This window comes from Aricia agestis, chromosome 1 (genome assembly GCF_905147365.1).
Source record: "Aricia agestis chromosome 1, ilAriAges1.1, whole genome shotgun sequence".
In the NCBI taxonomy this organism is placed as follows: Eukaryota; Metazoa; Arthropoda; class Insecta; order Lepidoptera; family Lycaenidae; genus Aricia; species Aricia agestis.
In genome coordinates, this window is record NC_056406.1 from 19707296 (window position 1) to 19722319 (window position 15024).

General features: G+C 34.9%; 1 protein-coding gene across 1 annotated transcript in view; it reads left to right on the top strand.

Annotated features, from left to right (window-relative positions):
* Window positions 1-15024, top strand: part of LOC121731612 (long-chain fatty acid transport protein 4-like) — a 34682-nt gene that overhangs the window by 6390 nt on the left and 13268 nt on the right. The window lies entirely within an intron of this gene.

Sequence of the window (15024 nt, forward strand, 5' to 3'; positions counted from 1 at the left end):
AGAGAAGAAGAAGGAGACAAAAAAAAAAAGATAATTGGATATTGTTATTAAGTTTATAGAGATTATGTTTTATGCAAGAAATTGATAAGTTTATTATATCCTATACCTACTTGATACCTACGCTAAATAATCTACCATGAAAAAGTCTTAGAAATGCATCAAACTTGTGGATTACAATTACATGCATTACAACAGAGTTGATGTCATGAGTTGAACATAGTTTGTTGAACTTGAACTCATTCTTGAACACCTACGTTTTTTTGAGCTTTCAAATAGGTATTATTGTAACATAAACAGGCAATTTATAAGTTTAATAATCCCCTTTTTGTGCCTTGTAAGGCATTTTACATTATTAGTACTGTGTACGCTGAACCAAATATTTTTCAGGATAAAGGATGATTGCTAACACTGAGATACTATAAGTACTACATTTTATAATAAAGAATAGCAAGTGTAATGATGACGAAGTCCTAGGAAGATAATATATATTCACTCAAAAGCTTTAATTAAAAGAAATTTAATAAATACTCGTTTTTAAATGTTTTTTCATTTATTTTCTCACTTAAATATACCTACCTTAGATACATATTCATACACAGCTTTCATCAATAGGTACTACATTTGTCTTACACCTTATTATCAACCTAGTATCAGATAGGCAAGTGTTAAATCTCTTTTATATTATACTTCTAAAAATATTTATACAGCGGAAATCTGCAAATCTGGCAAACCAATAACAATTAGAAACTGCATTGCAAGTTGCAACTATGGGAAATTGCCTGGGATATCTCAGACAGAGAGCGGTCAAGGGTTTTGTGTTCTTTGTGTTGTATTATGTTGTAGAATGCCTCCCGTGTGAGTATCTCTATATACTCACACAGGAGGAGTTCTGAATGTGTTAGAATTGCTCCTCAGTCACACACTGACTGCTCCAACGCAAATGCTTCAACGCGTGACCACTCTGTCTGATAGGTCCCTAAAACGACCACATCTTTTTAAAATGTATAATACATGAGGACTTACTAAAGTCCTCATGTATTTTAAATTTTAATGTAATAAGTAATATAAAACTAATATTATTATTATTGAGGTACAAAAGAATTTTTGGTAATAATAATATACCTAAGTTCCAATGAAAATATTATGTTTTATGAACAATAAGTATGTTTGTTATGCAATTTTTGTTATGTCTTTTTGGAAAAAGTACTATAAGTAATGTAGGATTATATTTTTGAGTTTTAGTGACTATTCCCATTGTATATTATATCATATTGTAGTCAAGAGAAGTTATAAATGAAAAAGTGCATATGAGAATTTAGCTAATTTGGATTTTATATTATCAATGATTTAACTTTTCTAGTAGTTTAGGTGTATGTGTGTGTGTCAATATTTATTCGTGAATATACTTGAATCTAAAGTTTCAAAGGTTGTGTTCTCAAAATTCTTGTTATTGAGAAAGTAATACCTTTGAATTTACCTCTTTGGTGCAGCGTTTATCATGCATGGTTTACAAGGAAATAGTTTGTGAAATAACACAAAGACCTACTGCAATCAAAAGATTGTACGAAATGCTCCTAAGATAGGTTCCTAAGAAGTACATAGTAAGTTTTAATTTAATATAAAACTAATACTTATTATTATTATTGAGGTAAGTACAAAAGTATTTTTGGTAATACATAATAATATATGTTCCTATGATAATATTATGTTTTATGAACAATAAGTTCCATATGTTTGTTATGCAATTCTTATTAAGTAAGTCTTTTTTGGAAAAGTACTATAATGTAGGTTTTTGTTTTTGAGTAAAATTTAGTGATTTACACTATTCCCATCATATAATACCATATTGTCGTCAAGAGAAGAAGTTATAAATGAAAAAGTGCTCATATGAGAATTTAGCTAATTGGGTTTCTAATTGGGATTGATAATATCATATCAATTATTTAACTTTTCTAGTAGTTTAGGTGTGTCAATGTTTATCCGGAGCATGTTATACATACATCTAAAGGTTAAAAGGTTGTGTTCTGAAAATTCTTGTTAAAAGTAAGTAATATTGAATTATTTACCTCTTTGGTGCAGTGTTTATCATGCATATACCAAAATACTTCAGGTTTACAAGGAAATAGTTTGTGAAATAACACAAAAACCTACAATGCAACTATAAGATTGTACCTGTAGGTTTTTGGTGAAAATTCATACTTGTTTTACAGTAATTATACACAACACTTGTGTTCCTTATACCTTGTATGTGTTTCTTGTGTACTAAATCAATGCAGTCTTAGCTCATCGCACAAATGCAAACCTTATTGTTGACTAGACATATAGGTATACTACACCTCACTTATGTTATTATTCTGAAACCTCACTAACACTAAATGGATTACTAAGGTCTCTACGTCTTTACTTATGTATCAGTTCGTGATTAACTTGAGAATACTTAATCGTTTTCCAAAAATTTGGACACTTCGAATGTTAAGTTTTTTGGTTTTAATAACGAATTATTTTCACTAAAATATATGCTACAGACTAAAATATAACTTATTAAGTAACTAACCAACTAAATAGCAATATAATTTAAGACTAAAAAGTATGTAATATTGATAAATAAAATTACTAAAATGTAAACTATTCAGTAAAAGCTACTCGTTGGTTGGTGTTTATTGAATTGCTGTATTTGACGTAAAAGCAAGCGAGCTTATGTCAGAAGTGTTGTCATGATACCAAATGATACGAAATTATTACTCAGTTAACAATGGAGAAGTGAGTTTTGTGTCACGTGACCACTGACTGGCTGGAAAATAGAGGTCATGGTACCAAAATGCGAGCCAGTCAGTATTCTGGCTGGCTTTAAGAGCTCATGATAGAGGCCCTGGCCATTTATCATTAGTTACTGTATATTAAGTTCAAAGCCCTGGCGAATAACAAAATGGCCAAGCCACCGATTTTGACTAATGTGTAGAGTTTTTAGATTCTTCTCGTGCGGCTGACACATTATAATATTATTATCAAATATTTTGCCGCGCTTTAGGGTAAAAATAAAGTTTTTAGATTTAGGGTTGAGTATGTAAGGTTAGAAACTTGGCTCTACATGAGATCTCACTACTTTTTGACACGACGAACTATAATATTATGTTCTCATCTTGGCAACATTTTTACATGAAAATGTTTTTGGTGGGATTTCATTTCTTTTTGTAAGCTGGTTTACGTTGTTTTTTCCTTTAGTTAATTTTTTAGGGTTCCGTACCCATAGGGTAGAAACGGGACCCTATTACTGAGACTTCAATGTCTGTCCGTCTGTCTGTCTGTCTGTCACAGATTATGTATATCTGTTGCCGCCGTAATAACAAATACTAAAAACGAAATGAAATTTATATTTAAGGGGGGCTCCCATACAACAAACGTGATTTTTTGGCCTTTTTTGCTCTATATCAATAATGGCAACAGGTAGGTACTTGAATTTTTCTCAAAGTCCTTAGTTATATGTCTACTTTAATATTTAATAATAATATTAAAATAAAATAAAAAATTAAGGGGGGCTCCCATACGAAAAACACAAATTTTTGCCTAATTTTGCTCTATAATCGTACGGATATAGGTTAAGTTGGGTTTGATAATTTTTATGTAGTTTCAGTACTAATATTATGTTACATACCAAATTTCAGCTTTCTAAGACTTCAGTAAGTACCCTAACAGTTTTGATGATCGGTGAGTCAGTGACCAAATTGTGGATTTTTGGACACCTATAAAATCTAAAGTATAATAGCTACGATATTCAAAATTTGCGCATTTAATAACTATACCCATGTCATTATATCTTAAAAATTTCAACTATCTGGCATTATTCAAACCAAAGTTACGAGGGTTCAAAAATACGACGAAACGTTTCGAGAAAAGGTAGGTAGTGCCCTTGCGCGCTTCGCTTGGCTCTTGGCGGGGGCATTCCCGTGCCTCCAGATATAATTAGACCCATGGACTTCCCGGTCTTCGATTAGGATGAAATTTTACACGCGCTCTTCTGATGCCAATACATGACTAGCTAGTAAATAAGAAAAGTCATTACAAATCCTATATGGCGGTGTTCCCAAGATGGCGGACAGGCTATTTGAAATGCAGCCCCATGATATGGATGATAATATTATGGGTATGGAAATGGTTTGCTGTCAGGAATACGAAAAAAAAAATAGTCACGTGACTTTAATCCAGTATGGCGGACATCCAAGATGGCGGAATGGCTTAGTGCGAGCTAAAAGCGTTCTAGTAAATAGGTTCAGCGGTCTACGCCTACGGCCTAACAGACAGGCACACTTTCGCATTTTTCGGGTTCCGTAGCCAAATGGTAACAAATTATTAAGGTTCTAATAAAATAAACGAAATATGAACACAGATTATGACGAAATACTTGTAACAAAATGATGTTTGTAGGTCACCGTGTGACAACAAAGGGTTCGTAATGATAATAACACCACGTTCTAATTTCGTGATTTTAAACCAAATTATCAGACAGCTCATTACCTACTAGATGAGGGAGATTTATAGCAGAGCTCCAGCGGAGATGGTGTAACTTGTGAGGAACTAGGTTGAGTAGGTATAAGATAGGGTACCCAGTTCACCAAGAATCTAGGTCCTAAATACAGCTTATGTATCAGTTATCTAAATGCACTAATTAAAGATAGATCGAGGCCTACATATGCTTATTTTCTAGTTAGTATAGAGTAAAGAGTTTATATTATATATCTATACTTACTTATATATATGTCGCAGCCGACTGGTTTAAATAGCCGTTCAATCAAACAGCTAGCCCCTTGACTGAACAACGCCATTCAATCACACGGCTATACGTCGTTTAGCCGACTTGTTGACTACAACGTTCAACACTACAGCTAGACGACGTGTGGGATAATATGCGTGGAGGCCACAAAGGAAGATCTTCCGACCGAGCGAGGTGTTATGCTCGGTCAGGCCGGAGCCCACTGACGTCATTTCAGACGTTGTTTATATCTTGCCGTTCTCCGAAACTTCGATAGCGCGATGCAGGAATGTTAGGCGAATTGTGGGTACCGCCACATCACTCCCCCCCGAAGACCGGAGGTCGAATCTTGAAGTCTTGTCGCTTGAGTCGCGAGTGCCAGTGAGTTCCAGTGAGTCGGAACTGTTGCAGTGAGTCCCAGTGAGTCGGAACTGTAAGCTGCTGCACGGGATCCAGTGAGTTGGATAAGCTGCCATGCGGGGCCGATGCTACGTGCTGACGAATTGTGGGTACCGCCACAGACGCTTAGCCAACTGGTTTAATGGCAAATTAACTAGGGCGACCATTAGCTTAATATGTAATTTGGGAGAATAGGAAATCTTTTTGTATTTTATTGAAAGATTATTCTCGGATTAAGTTTAATGCAATAAGTACAAATAAAAAATTCTGAGGCGTGTTTACGTGACGATCGCCGGCTGCTGCCGCAGGCGCAGCACAGTCACAGTTCTAACCTAACCTACTTTTGGACTTTCTGGATTCTGTTTGTTTTGGCGGGGGGCTGCGCCCCCCGAGCCCCCCTTTTATGCGCCGACGGTCGCCGGCTGCTACCGCAGCACGCTCGCTGTGCTCGCTCGGCTCTCTCTGTGTTGTGGTCTAAGTTCTAACCTAACCTAACCAACTTTAACGGGGGGCTGTGCCCCCTGAACCCCCCTTTGGGGGGGGGGGGGGGCTGCGTCCATCCATTTCATAATCCCCTAATTTCTCCTCGAATATTTGTTGAAATTTTGATTCACTCGTATGTGCCTCCACAATTATTGTCTCTTTAATAACACTTGTAACTTTTATTAACTACTTTATTTCCGAAAAACAACCACAAACACCTGCTAGTTGACACCATATTGTAAATAAAACGCACCTAGCGGTGCGCGCTGATCTACTTCAATTAGACCGTGTTGTAGTGTTGAACGTTTTGAGCGACTAAAATCCATACTAATATTATAAATGCGAAAGTGTGTCTGTCTGTCTGTTACCTCTTCACGCCCAAACCGCTGAACCGATTTCGCTGAAATTTGGTATGGAGATACTTTAAGACATAAGAAAGGACAAGGGATACAGCCCCCCCAAACCCCCCCCCCCCCACCTGGGATGTCAGCTTACATCAAAATGATGTCGCGTCGTTAGTGTTGACTTTTAATTTTCCCTTTTAGGAACAAAGTTTAATAACTTTGTTCCTAAAAGGGAAAATAACAACCAAAACTAAACATACACTTTTCGGCTGTCATTTGAATAATATGCGGGGGACTTTGCCCTCGGTCCGTACTTGGGCTGCGCCCCCCCAAACCCCCTGCTCCTGGGATGTCCGTTTACATCAAAATGATGTCGCGTCGTTAGTTTTGAGTTTTAATTTTCCCTTTTAGGAACAAATTAGTTATTAATACAACCAAAACTAAACTGTATACACTTTTCGGCTGTCATTTGAATAATATGCGGGGGACTTGGCGCTCGGCCCGTACATGGGGGGGGGGGGGGGGGGGGGGGGGGTATCTGTATCCCTTGTCCTTTCTTATGTCTTAAAGTATCTCCATACCAAATTTCAGCGAAATCGGTTCAGCGGTTTCGCTGAAAAACCGTGTGAACAAACACTCTCGGAAACGACTTCCTTTTGCATGTAGTGTCGGTCACGTTTATGTTTGACTAAATAAATGCTATTTGAAAACAACAATGTAAACCATTTTTTCTACATAAGTTAACTTGTTTTATCTGCTACAAAGCCATCTTAAAATTGATACTAACAACATGATAGTAACCATAATATATGACAAAATAAAACGCAAGTCGTATCAAATGTAGAGTCAGTCACATATGGAATTGCCCTAGTGTATACTATAGACTATAGATATAATTGTAATATCTCACAATGAATCTATTTTTATCTAAGTATTGGCATCAACGATGCTAAGGACCTTTGCTGAGCGAACAAAACAAAAATAAATATATTTGTTTTATAAGTTATGGTCCTAATTATTTATACTTTATAAGGTAGTTATGACTATGACGTCAGGAAGCCACATCTGTCATCTATCACTGAATTCACTGAGCGCTTTGCATATTAACAGCCTTCTTACGATAAAATTTTCCTACAGAGATTAATAACAATATTATAGCGAACTTAATTCTTGAGTCTTGATGCATCGATTTTTTAGCCCTTTAACTTAGGCACAGCATGTAAATTATGGGAAAAAAATGTGGTATTAGTGATGAGCAAAATTCGTCTTGCTTTTCTTGCAAGTCTTGACAAACTTTGCTCATCACTAGAAACAAATAGCGTCTAGATCTGCGATAATATTATGTCAATATAATATCTTTATTTAAACGAAAAAAGTTGTACATTCAGAAGCCTCTGACCACTGCACTAGTGAATCAGTTTTTCTGTTGGTACCTTAGGTATCATCAGAGAAAATTAGGTACCGTTAGCCGTACTCGACATTGAGCATAAAGTCTGCATTTCCATCCTCCGATGTAACTGAGGTGGAGTTATTCCATTTGTTCTGAAATAATCGATGGGCCTTGACCACATCGCTACAGCTAACCCTATTAAGCAATATTAAACTTTAAGCGTCTCTTATAAGGATTTTAATTGCGTTGTTCTAACGGTATGGTAGCCGACAGCCGTACGATAAAAGTACCTACATATTTATACCCTAACTAATGACTCATTAACAAACGACATAATAAGTAATCTAATTTGGTTTGATAAAGTTTTATATATGTACTTGGTTGCAAATAAAAAATTTTGAATTTTTGAATTATGACATGAATACCATTATGTACTTTTTTGTGCGTATATAAAAATCGTTACCGCATTAATAAGTAATAGGGTTTTTATGCCACTTTGTTAAAGTGCAGGGATAGTACTACCTTCTATTTTTATTTATTTATTTATAAATTCTTTATTTGCATTAAGTATAAACAATATAAAATAACAAAAACAACATTAGGCAAGGAACATAGCAAATAGGCGGCCTTACCGCTTTCAGCGGTCTTCTAGGATTTGTAATATACCTAATTAAAAACATGAGTGGATGAATTTACAACGCGACATGTAGCAATAACAATTTTTTCCGCTTATAATTTGAACAAACCTTGTTACTTACTTACTATATTATCTATCTAAGTATATAAAGAATCCACATTTTTTGATTTCAAATCATTTTCCCGGTCCTAAAGCCTCTATTTATGCAAAAAACGACAGTTTTAAAATTGTTACTCACCAACTTCATTCACTTATGTCTTTAATAATTATTGTGCACTTATTGAAATTAGACTTTACCAAAATCTTTAGTTACGAATGAACTACGTCGCGAAGGCTTTCGTAGCACTTCGTAGGAAATATTATGCACTGTTTATACTTACTTACCGCACTTATTGAAATTAGACTTTACCAAAATCTTTAGTTACGAATGAACTGCGTTACGTAGGCATTCGTAGCACTTCGTAGGAAATATTATGCACTGTTTATACTTACTTACCGCACTTATTGAAATTAGACTTTACCAAAATCTTTAGTTACGAATGAACTGCGTTACGTAGGCATTCGTAGCACTTCGTAGGAAATATTATGCACTGTTTATACTTACTTACCGCACTTATTGAAATTAGACTTTACCAAAATCTTTAGTTACGAATGAACTGCGTTACGTAGGCATTCGTAGCACTTCGTAGGAAATATTATGCACTGTTTATACTTACTTACCGCACTTATTGAAATTAGACTTTACCAAAATCTTTAGTTACGAATGAACTGCGTTACGTAGGCATTCGTAGCACTTCGTAGGAAATATTATGTACTGTTTATACTTACTTACCGCACTTATTGAAATTAGACTTTACCAAAATCTTTAGTTACGAATGAACTGCGTTACGTAGGCATTCGTAGCACTTCGTAGGAAATATTATGCACTGTTTATTACAAATATATTTTTTTACAAATATATTTTATTATATCACATTCTCTTACAAAGACAATAATTGATCCCATTTACTTGATTATAAAATTTAAACATATTATCAAATATTTTAAATAAAAACTTCTTACGTTCTAAATAGCTAGGAAAAGTATTCTACATAACAAAGTACTTTTATCCTTTATAACTTTTTTCTTCTAATAAAGGGGTTTCACTGTTATTAATTATTTTTAAAAGTAAAAGCACCTTTACACAATTTTTACAAAAATAATATCGGTACCTTATACTATAATAATAATAATAATATAATAATATTTATTTTTGCAACACAAATATACACATTCACAAATTTTACAGATTCATACAGTTACAAAATAAATGTGCGAATAATCAAGGATAAGACATACGAACACTATCCGACATAATACAAATCATAAACAACACTACCCATATGTGATCAATGCAGCAGGCAAAGGAGAGTTAGCTGTGCATCAGTATCATAATAAGTATAGCTACTCATAATTTTTGTCAGTAAATAGTAGTCCCCAGGTACATACATTATGTCTTCACCGTACAATAAGTATACCCATATTTATTGTATGCAGGCACATTGCATTATGATACACATTCACTCATATAAGATATTTTGCAAAATAAGTAAGTAATAAAATAATAATACTTTGAAGTAAACAATGTCGACATCAAGGTTTTCCCACAATTATTAGGTACTTCTCATATCCAATGATTGACACATGCTACTAATAATAGTCAATGTATATCATTCTACTTACGTACCAACGTATGTACTCACATACTGTACCTAGCCCTACGAATGACTTCTTGGGATCGGAAACTTTGCCACTAGGTACATCTATACTCACTACACTAGGATACAACAATAATTATCATTGTGAATTGTAAGTAAGTACCTAATTTATCATATTTATGTGTACAGGTTCAAACAGTTACATCCAACTGACACATTATTCGCACACTATTTTATAAACCCTAATCAAACAAACCATTATAACTTAAAGGTTAGAATGTGTTAGTAAGAACGGATTTGTAAGACATTTGTTTAGTTAAGAAGTAAGGAAAAGTTTTGATATTTGTGATTCAATAACTTACAGAAAAATATGCTGGTCCCCTTGGCATCTAAACTAGGCTGAGCCTGTATCTTAGATGCCAGTTTCTTCCTCACAAAATAGTTACACAATACTCAATCACTTTCGGAAATTACAGTCATCACTCATAGAACATTTTATAGGTATTGTTGACTATTGAGTCAGTTTCGCACTATTGTATTAAAACTTAAAAGTCTAATTGCACATACAAATAACTGTTAATGTTAAAGAAAAAAACAACTCGAATAATTACGTTGCAAAATAATTATTTTATAACACAATAGTATTGACAAGGCTGCGATATGAGGGTACAATTAAATTTGTACACATTTTTGTGCTGGTTCATATTGAAAAAACGGTGCGACCACGACAACTATGAAGTCGTGACATTTATAAAATATTTTTGAGGAGTGGTGTTATTAGTGTAGGTACATAGATAATATTTAAAATAATAATACTAACATATTATAATATTAAATTAATGTTCAGTCGTATTGTACCTAGCCCTACGAAACTATGTCTTGGGATCGGAAACTTTGCCACTAGGTACAGTACTTGGTACTACTAATATATATTATGTAACAGTACGCACAATATTATGTGACAGTTAGGAACAAATTTTCGCATTCATCGTAACTTAGTGATTTCAAGTAAGTGGTAATTTTTTCTTTACATTTTTTGGAACATAAATGGTAAATATCAATAGAAGAGTTTATTTTGTTGTATAGCATAGGCCCCAAATAGGATTGAAATTTTCTAATGAAACTGGTTTTAATTTGAATTGTTGGACAAACTTTACTCTTATTGCGAGATGATGATTCTACTTTAGAATAATTAATTTTAGAGTGCTGGACTACCACAGTTTCTTTAATAAATAATTGTCTAATTGACAAAACATCACATTCTAAATATAGTTCGGATGTGGGGTACCTGAACGGTTTAAATGTCATAACTTTGAGTATAGCCCTTTGTGCGCGCTCTAAAATCAATATTATATTTTTATGTGTACCTCCCCACGATGCGATACAGTATGTCATTATGGATTGTGCCAAGGCATAGTATACTGTTTTAAGCAATTTAAGGTCCGCTATGTGTCGTAACTGTTTAAAAATATAAATCAATTTCCTAGCGCGTTTTGAGATTAAATTTATATGATCCCTCCATACTAATGTCTGGTCGAGGGTCACACCTAAGTAAAGAAGCGACTGACTTCTTGTTAGTGGCAAGCATTGGCAAGTGGTTTCTCGCGCATCTACCATATTGCATGTATGAGCCTTTACATTATAATCATTAGGTAAATTACGCTTAGACATACCGAAAGTTATTATTTTTGATTTAGTGACGTTCAAGGTAAGTGAGTTGCTGTTCAACCATTCGCCAACTACATGGATGCCCTCTTCTGCCTTGTTCCTAGCCTCTTCCCAAGTATCTCCACAGAACAATAAGGCAGTGTCATCTGCATATGTGAAAATTTTACAATTGGGAATCTTAAGTTCGCACAAATCATTTATGTATATAAGAAAGAGGCTAGGACCAAGGACACTCCCCTGTGGGACGCCATATGTGACTAGTAAATCAGAGCTGTAGCAGTCAGCAATCTTTACTCTTTGCTTGCGATTTGTCAAAAAATTTCTTAACAAGTCATGTACGACACCACGAATACCTATGCGTTCAAGTTTGTTTAGTAATATAGGAACGGAGACCGTGTCGAATGCCTTGGCAAGATCCAAGAACACACCAATGCATTTGTTTTTGTTTTCCAGTTTTGTAACAATAAATTCGACTAGTTCAGATACAGCATTTTTCGTCGATACACAAGGTCTAAAACCATATTGATTAGGAGATAAAAAATTGATTTTATGGAGGTAATCTAAAAGTTTGGTATTTATTATTTTTTCAGTAATTTTAGCAAAAATCGGTAAGATAGAAATTGGTCTATAATTCCCGACACAATTTTTGTCACCGCTTTTATAGATAGGGTGAATTATAGCAATTTTAAAAGCATCTGGAAATATACCAGTAGTAAAACATAAGTTTACTGTGTGTGTTAGAGGTGGAGCTATTTTATACTTATTTAATTTAATAATATCGGTAGGTATAGAGTCCCAACCACAAGCAGACTCACTGTTTATACTTACTTACCGCACTTATTGAAATTAGACTTTACCAAAATCTTTAGTTACGAATGAACTGCGTTACGTAGGCATTCGTAGCACTTCGTAGGAAATATTATGCACTGTTTATACTTACTTACCGCACTTATTGAAATTAGACTTTACCAAAATCTTTAGTTACGAATGAACTGCGTTACGTAGGCATTCGTAGCACTTCGTAGGAAATATTATGCACTGTTTATACTTACTTACCGCACTTATTGAAATTAGACTTTACCAAAATCTTTAGTTACGAATGAACTGCGTTACGTAGGCATTCGTAGCACTTCGTAGGAAATATTATGCACTGTTTATACTTACTTACCGCACTTATTGAAATTAGACTTTACCAAAATCTTTAGTTACGAATGAACTGCGTTACGTAGGCATTCGTAGCACTTCGTAGGAAATATTATGCACTGTTTATACTTACTTACCGCACTTATTGAAATTAGACTTTACCAAAATCTTTAGTTACGAATGAACTGCGTTACGTAGGCATTCGTAGCACTTCGTAGGAAATATTATGCACTGTTTATACTTACTTACCGCACTTATTGAAATTAGACTTTACCAAAATCTTTAGTTACGAATGAACTGCGTTACGTAGGCATTCGTAGCACTTCGTAGGAAATATTATGCACTGTTTATACTTACTTACCGCACTTATTGAAATTAGACTTTACCAAAATCTTTAGTTACGAATGAACTGCGTTACGTAGGCATTCGTAGCACTTCGTAGGAAATATTAGGTTGGGGAAAAATTTCTTCGCATTTTATACAAAAATTCAAAAGTTTTTTTTATAAAGTTTATTTACAATTGACTATAGTATATAAGTGCCATTTTGTTCGATAACTTTTTGCCATCTTGTTGGTAGGGATATGATCCCATTGCTATAAAAATTTTGGGACTTCTGATGAAATAACTGCGGTTTTGGCAGTCCTCTATGTCAACCTGACACTGCATAAGGAATTCTGCAGCGACCGAAACAGGTGAAAATCTGAAGGTGCAAGGCCAGGACTATACGGTGGATGCATTAACACCTCCCAGCCAAACTCCCGTAATTTTTGCTGAAGATGTGTGAGGTCTATTATCAAGGTGAAAAACCACACCCCTTCTGTTGATTAATTCCGGCCGCTTTCTTTCACCTTCTTGCTTTAATCTCATCAGTTGTTCGCAGTACAGTTCAGAATCGATGGGCCTGCCTGGCGGTAACAGCTCATAATGAATAATGCCCTTCCAATCCCGCCACACACACAACAGCATTACCTTGTTGCAAGTTAACCTGGGTTTCGCTACAGTCTGTGAAGTTTTATATGTGTTCTTTAATATTAAATACTTAATAATATTAAAATAAAATAAAAAACTAAGGGGGGCTCCCATACAAAAAACACAACTTTTGGCCTTATTTTTGCTCTATAATGGAACGGAACCCTTTGTGCGCGAGTCCGACTCGCACTTGGCCGATTTTTTTCCCTCATGTCCCTTTGTTCTCTTTAATCTTTAAAACTACGCAACGGATTTTGGATAAAACCCATCAAATGACTAAAAGTTGCTAACGGCCTTTCATGAACCAGATAAACCCTGATTGTACAGCACTGAGCAGGCTGATGATGATGAATTATAGCTAATAACACTCTCTATCATGTCAGCTTTCAAACAGATCAAAATCGGTCCACCCGCTACGATGCCACGGACAGATAATATATATAATTGATTGTACTGTCGGTTCTTGGTGGAAATTCATTTTAAACATAAATAAAACACAATATTACTTGCACTTTTTCCACTATATTCATTAATTACTACATTTATTAATATATTTAACTATAACACGACCGGTTTCGATATAAATCATCATCAGGTGTGATGATGATTTATATCACACCTGATGATGATTTATATCGAAACCGGTCGTGTTTAAGTTAAATTTGTAGTAATTAATGAATATAGTGGAAAAAGTGCAAGTAATATTATATTTTATTTGTGTTCACGGACAGATACACAGACAGACAAACAGACAGACAGACAGACAGACACGTCATACTTATAACACACCTCTTTTTTGTCGGGGGTTAAAAATTGCGGGAAGTAGCTTTTGCGGCGGTACCGACCAATAATGACGGGTAGTAATAATGAATACATGTCAAAACTGCTAAATCGATTTTAATCATTTTTTCAGTGGCTATATATTTTATACCCGATGGGAAACCGGGGCGGGTCGCTAGTATACTATAATGCGAAAAGACGTTTTTCCCCAACCTATTATTGTACACTATTATTATGACTATTGACTATTGACTATCGGTCTGTCCGTCTGTCCGTCAATGGTACATGAAATCTTAAAAAAAATATTTTTTTTGGTACCTTCCCTACACTTTAAGCGGGGATGAATTTTTTTTTCGCGTTCACCCCATCGTGTGGGGTGTCGTTGGATAGGTTTTTAAAAAATATTATGAGTATTCATCGATCATTTTCCGATTTAGGGATCCGTTTGTGAAATATTAAGTTTTAAAGTGGAAAAAATCGTTAGAGTCCAGTGTCCCTTCTACCAGCTAAACTGTGGCTTCTGGAAATGTGAAAAAAAGAATGACCAGACCAGGCAGACTCTTATTCTTTCGAATTGCTCCCGATAAGTTCTTCCCGTACAGCCGAAATATAACCTTCTGCTTTTTGGAAGCCAGTTAAAAAACAAGGGTGCAATTATAAGCTCGCACAGGGCGCAAAAAAGGCTATTTACGCCACTGGTGGAGAGTAAAGGACATTTCACATTGGATACTTTTAATTCCTACGTAACGGAGTTGCGGGCGTTTGC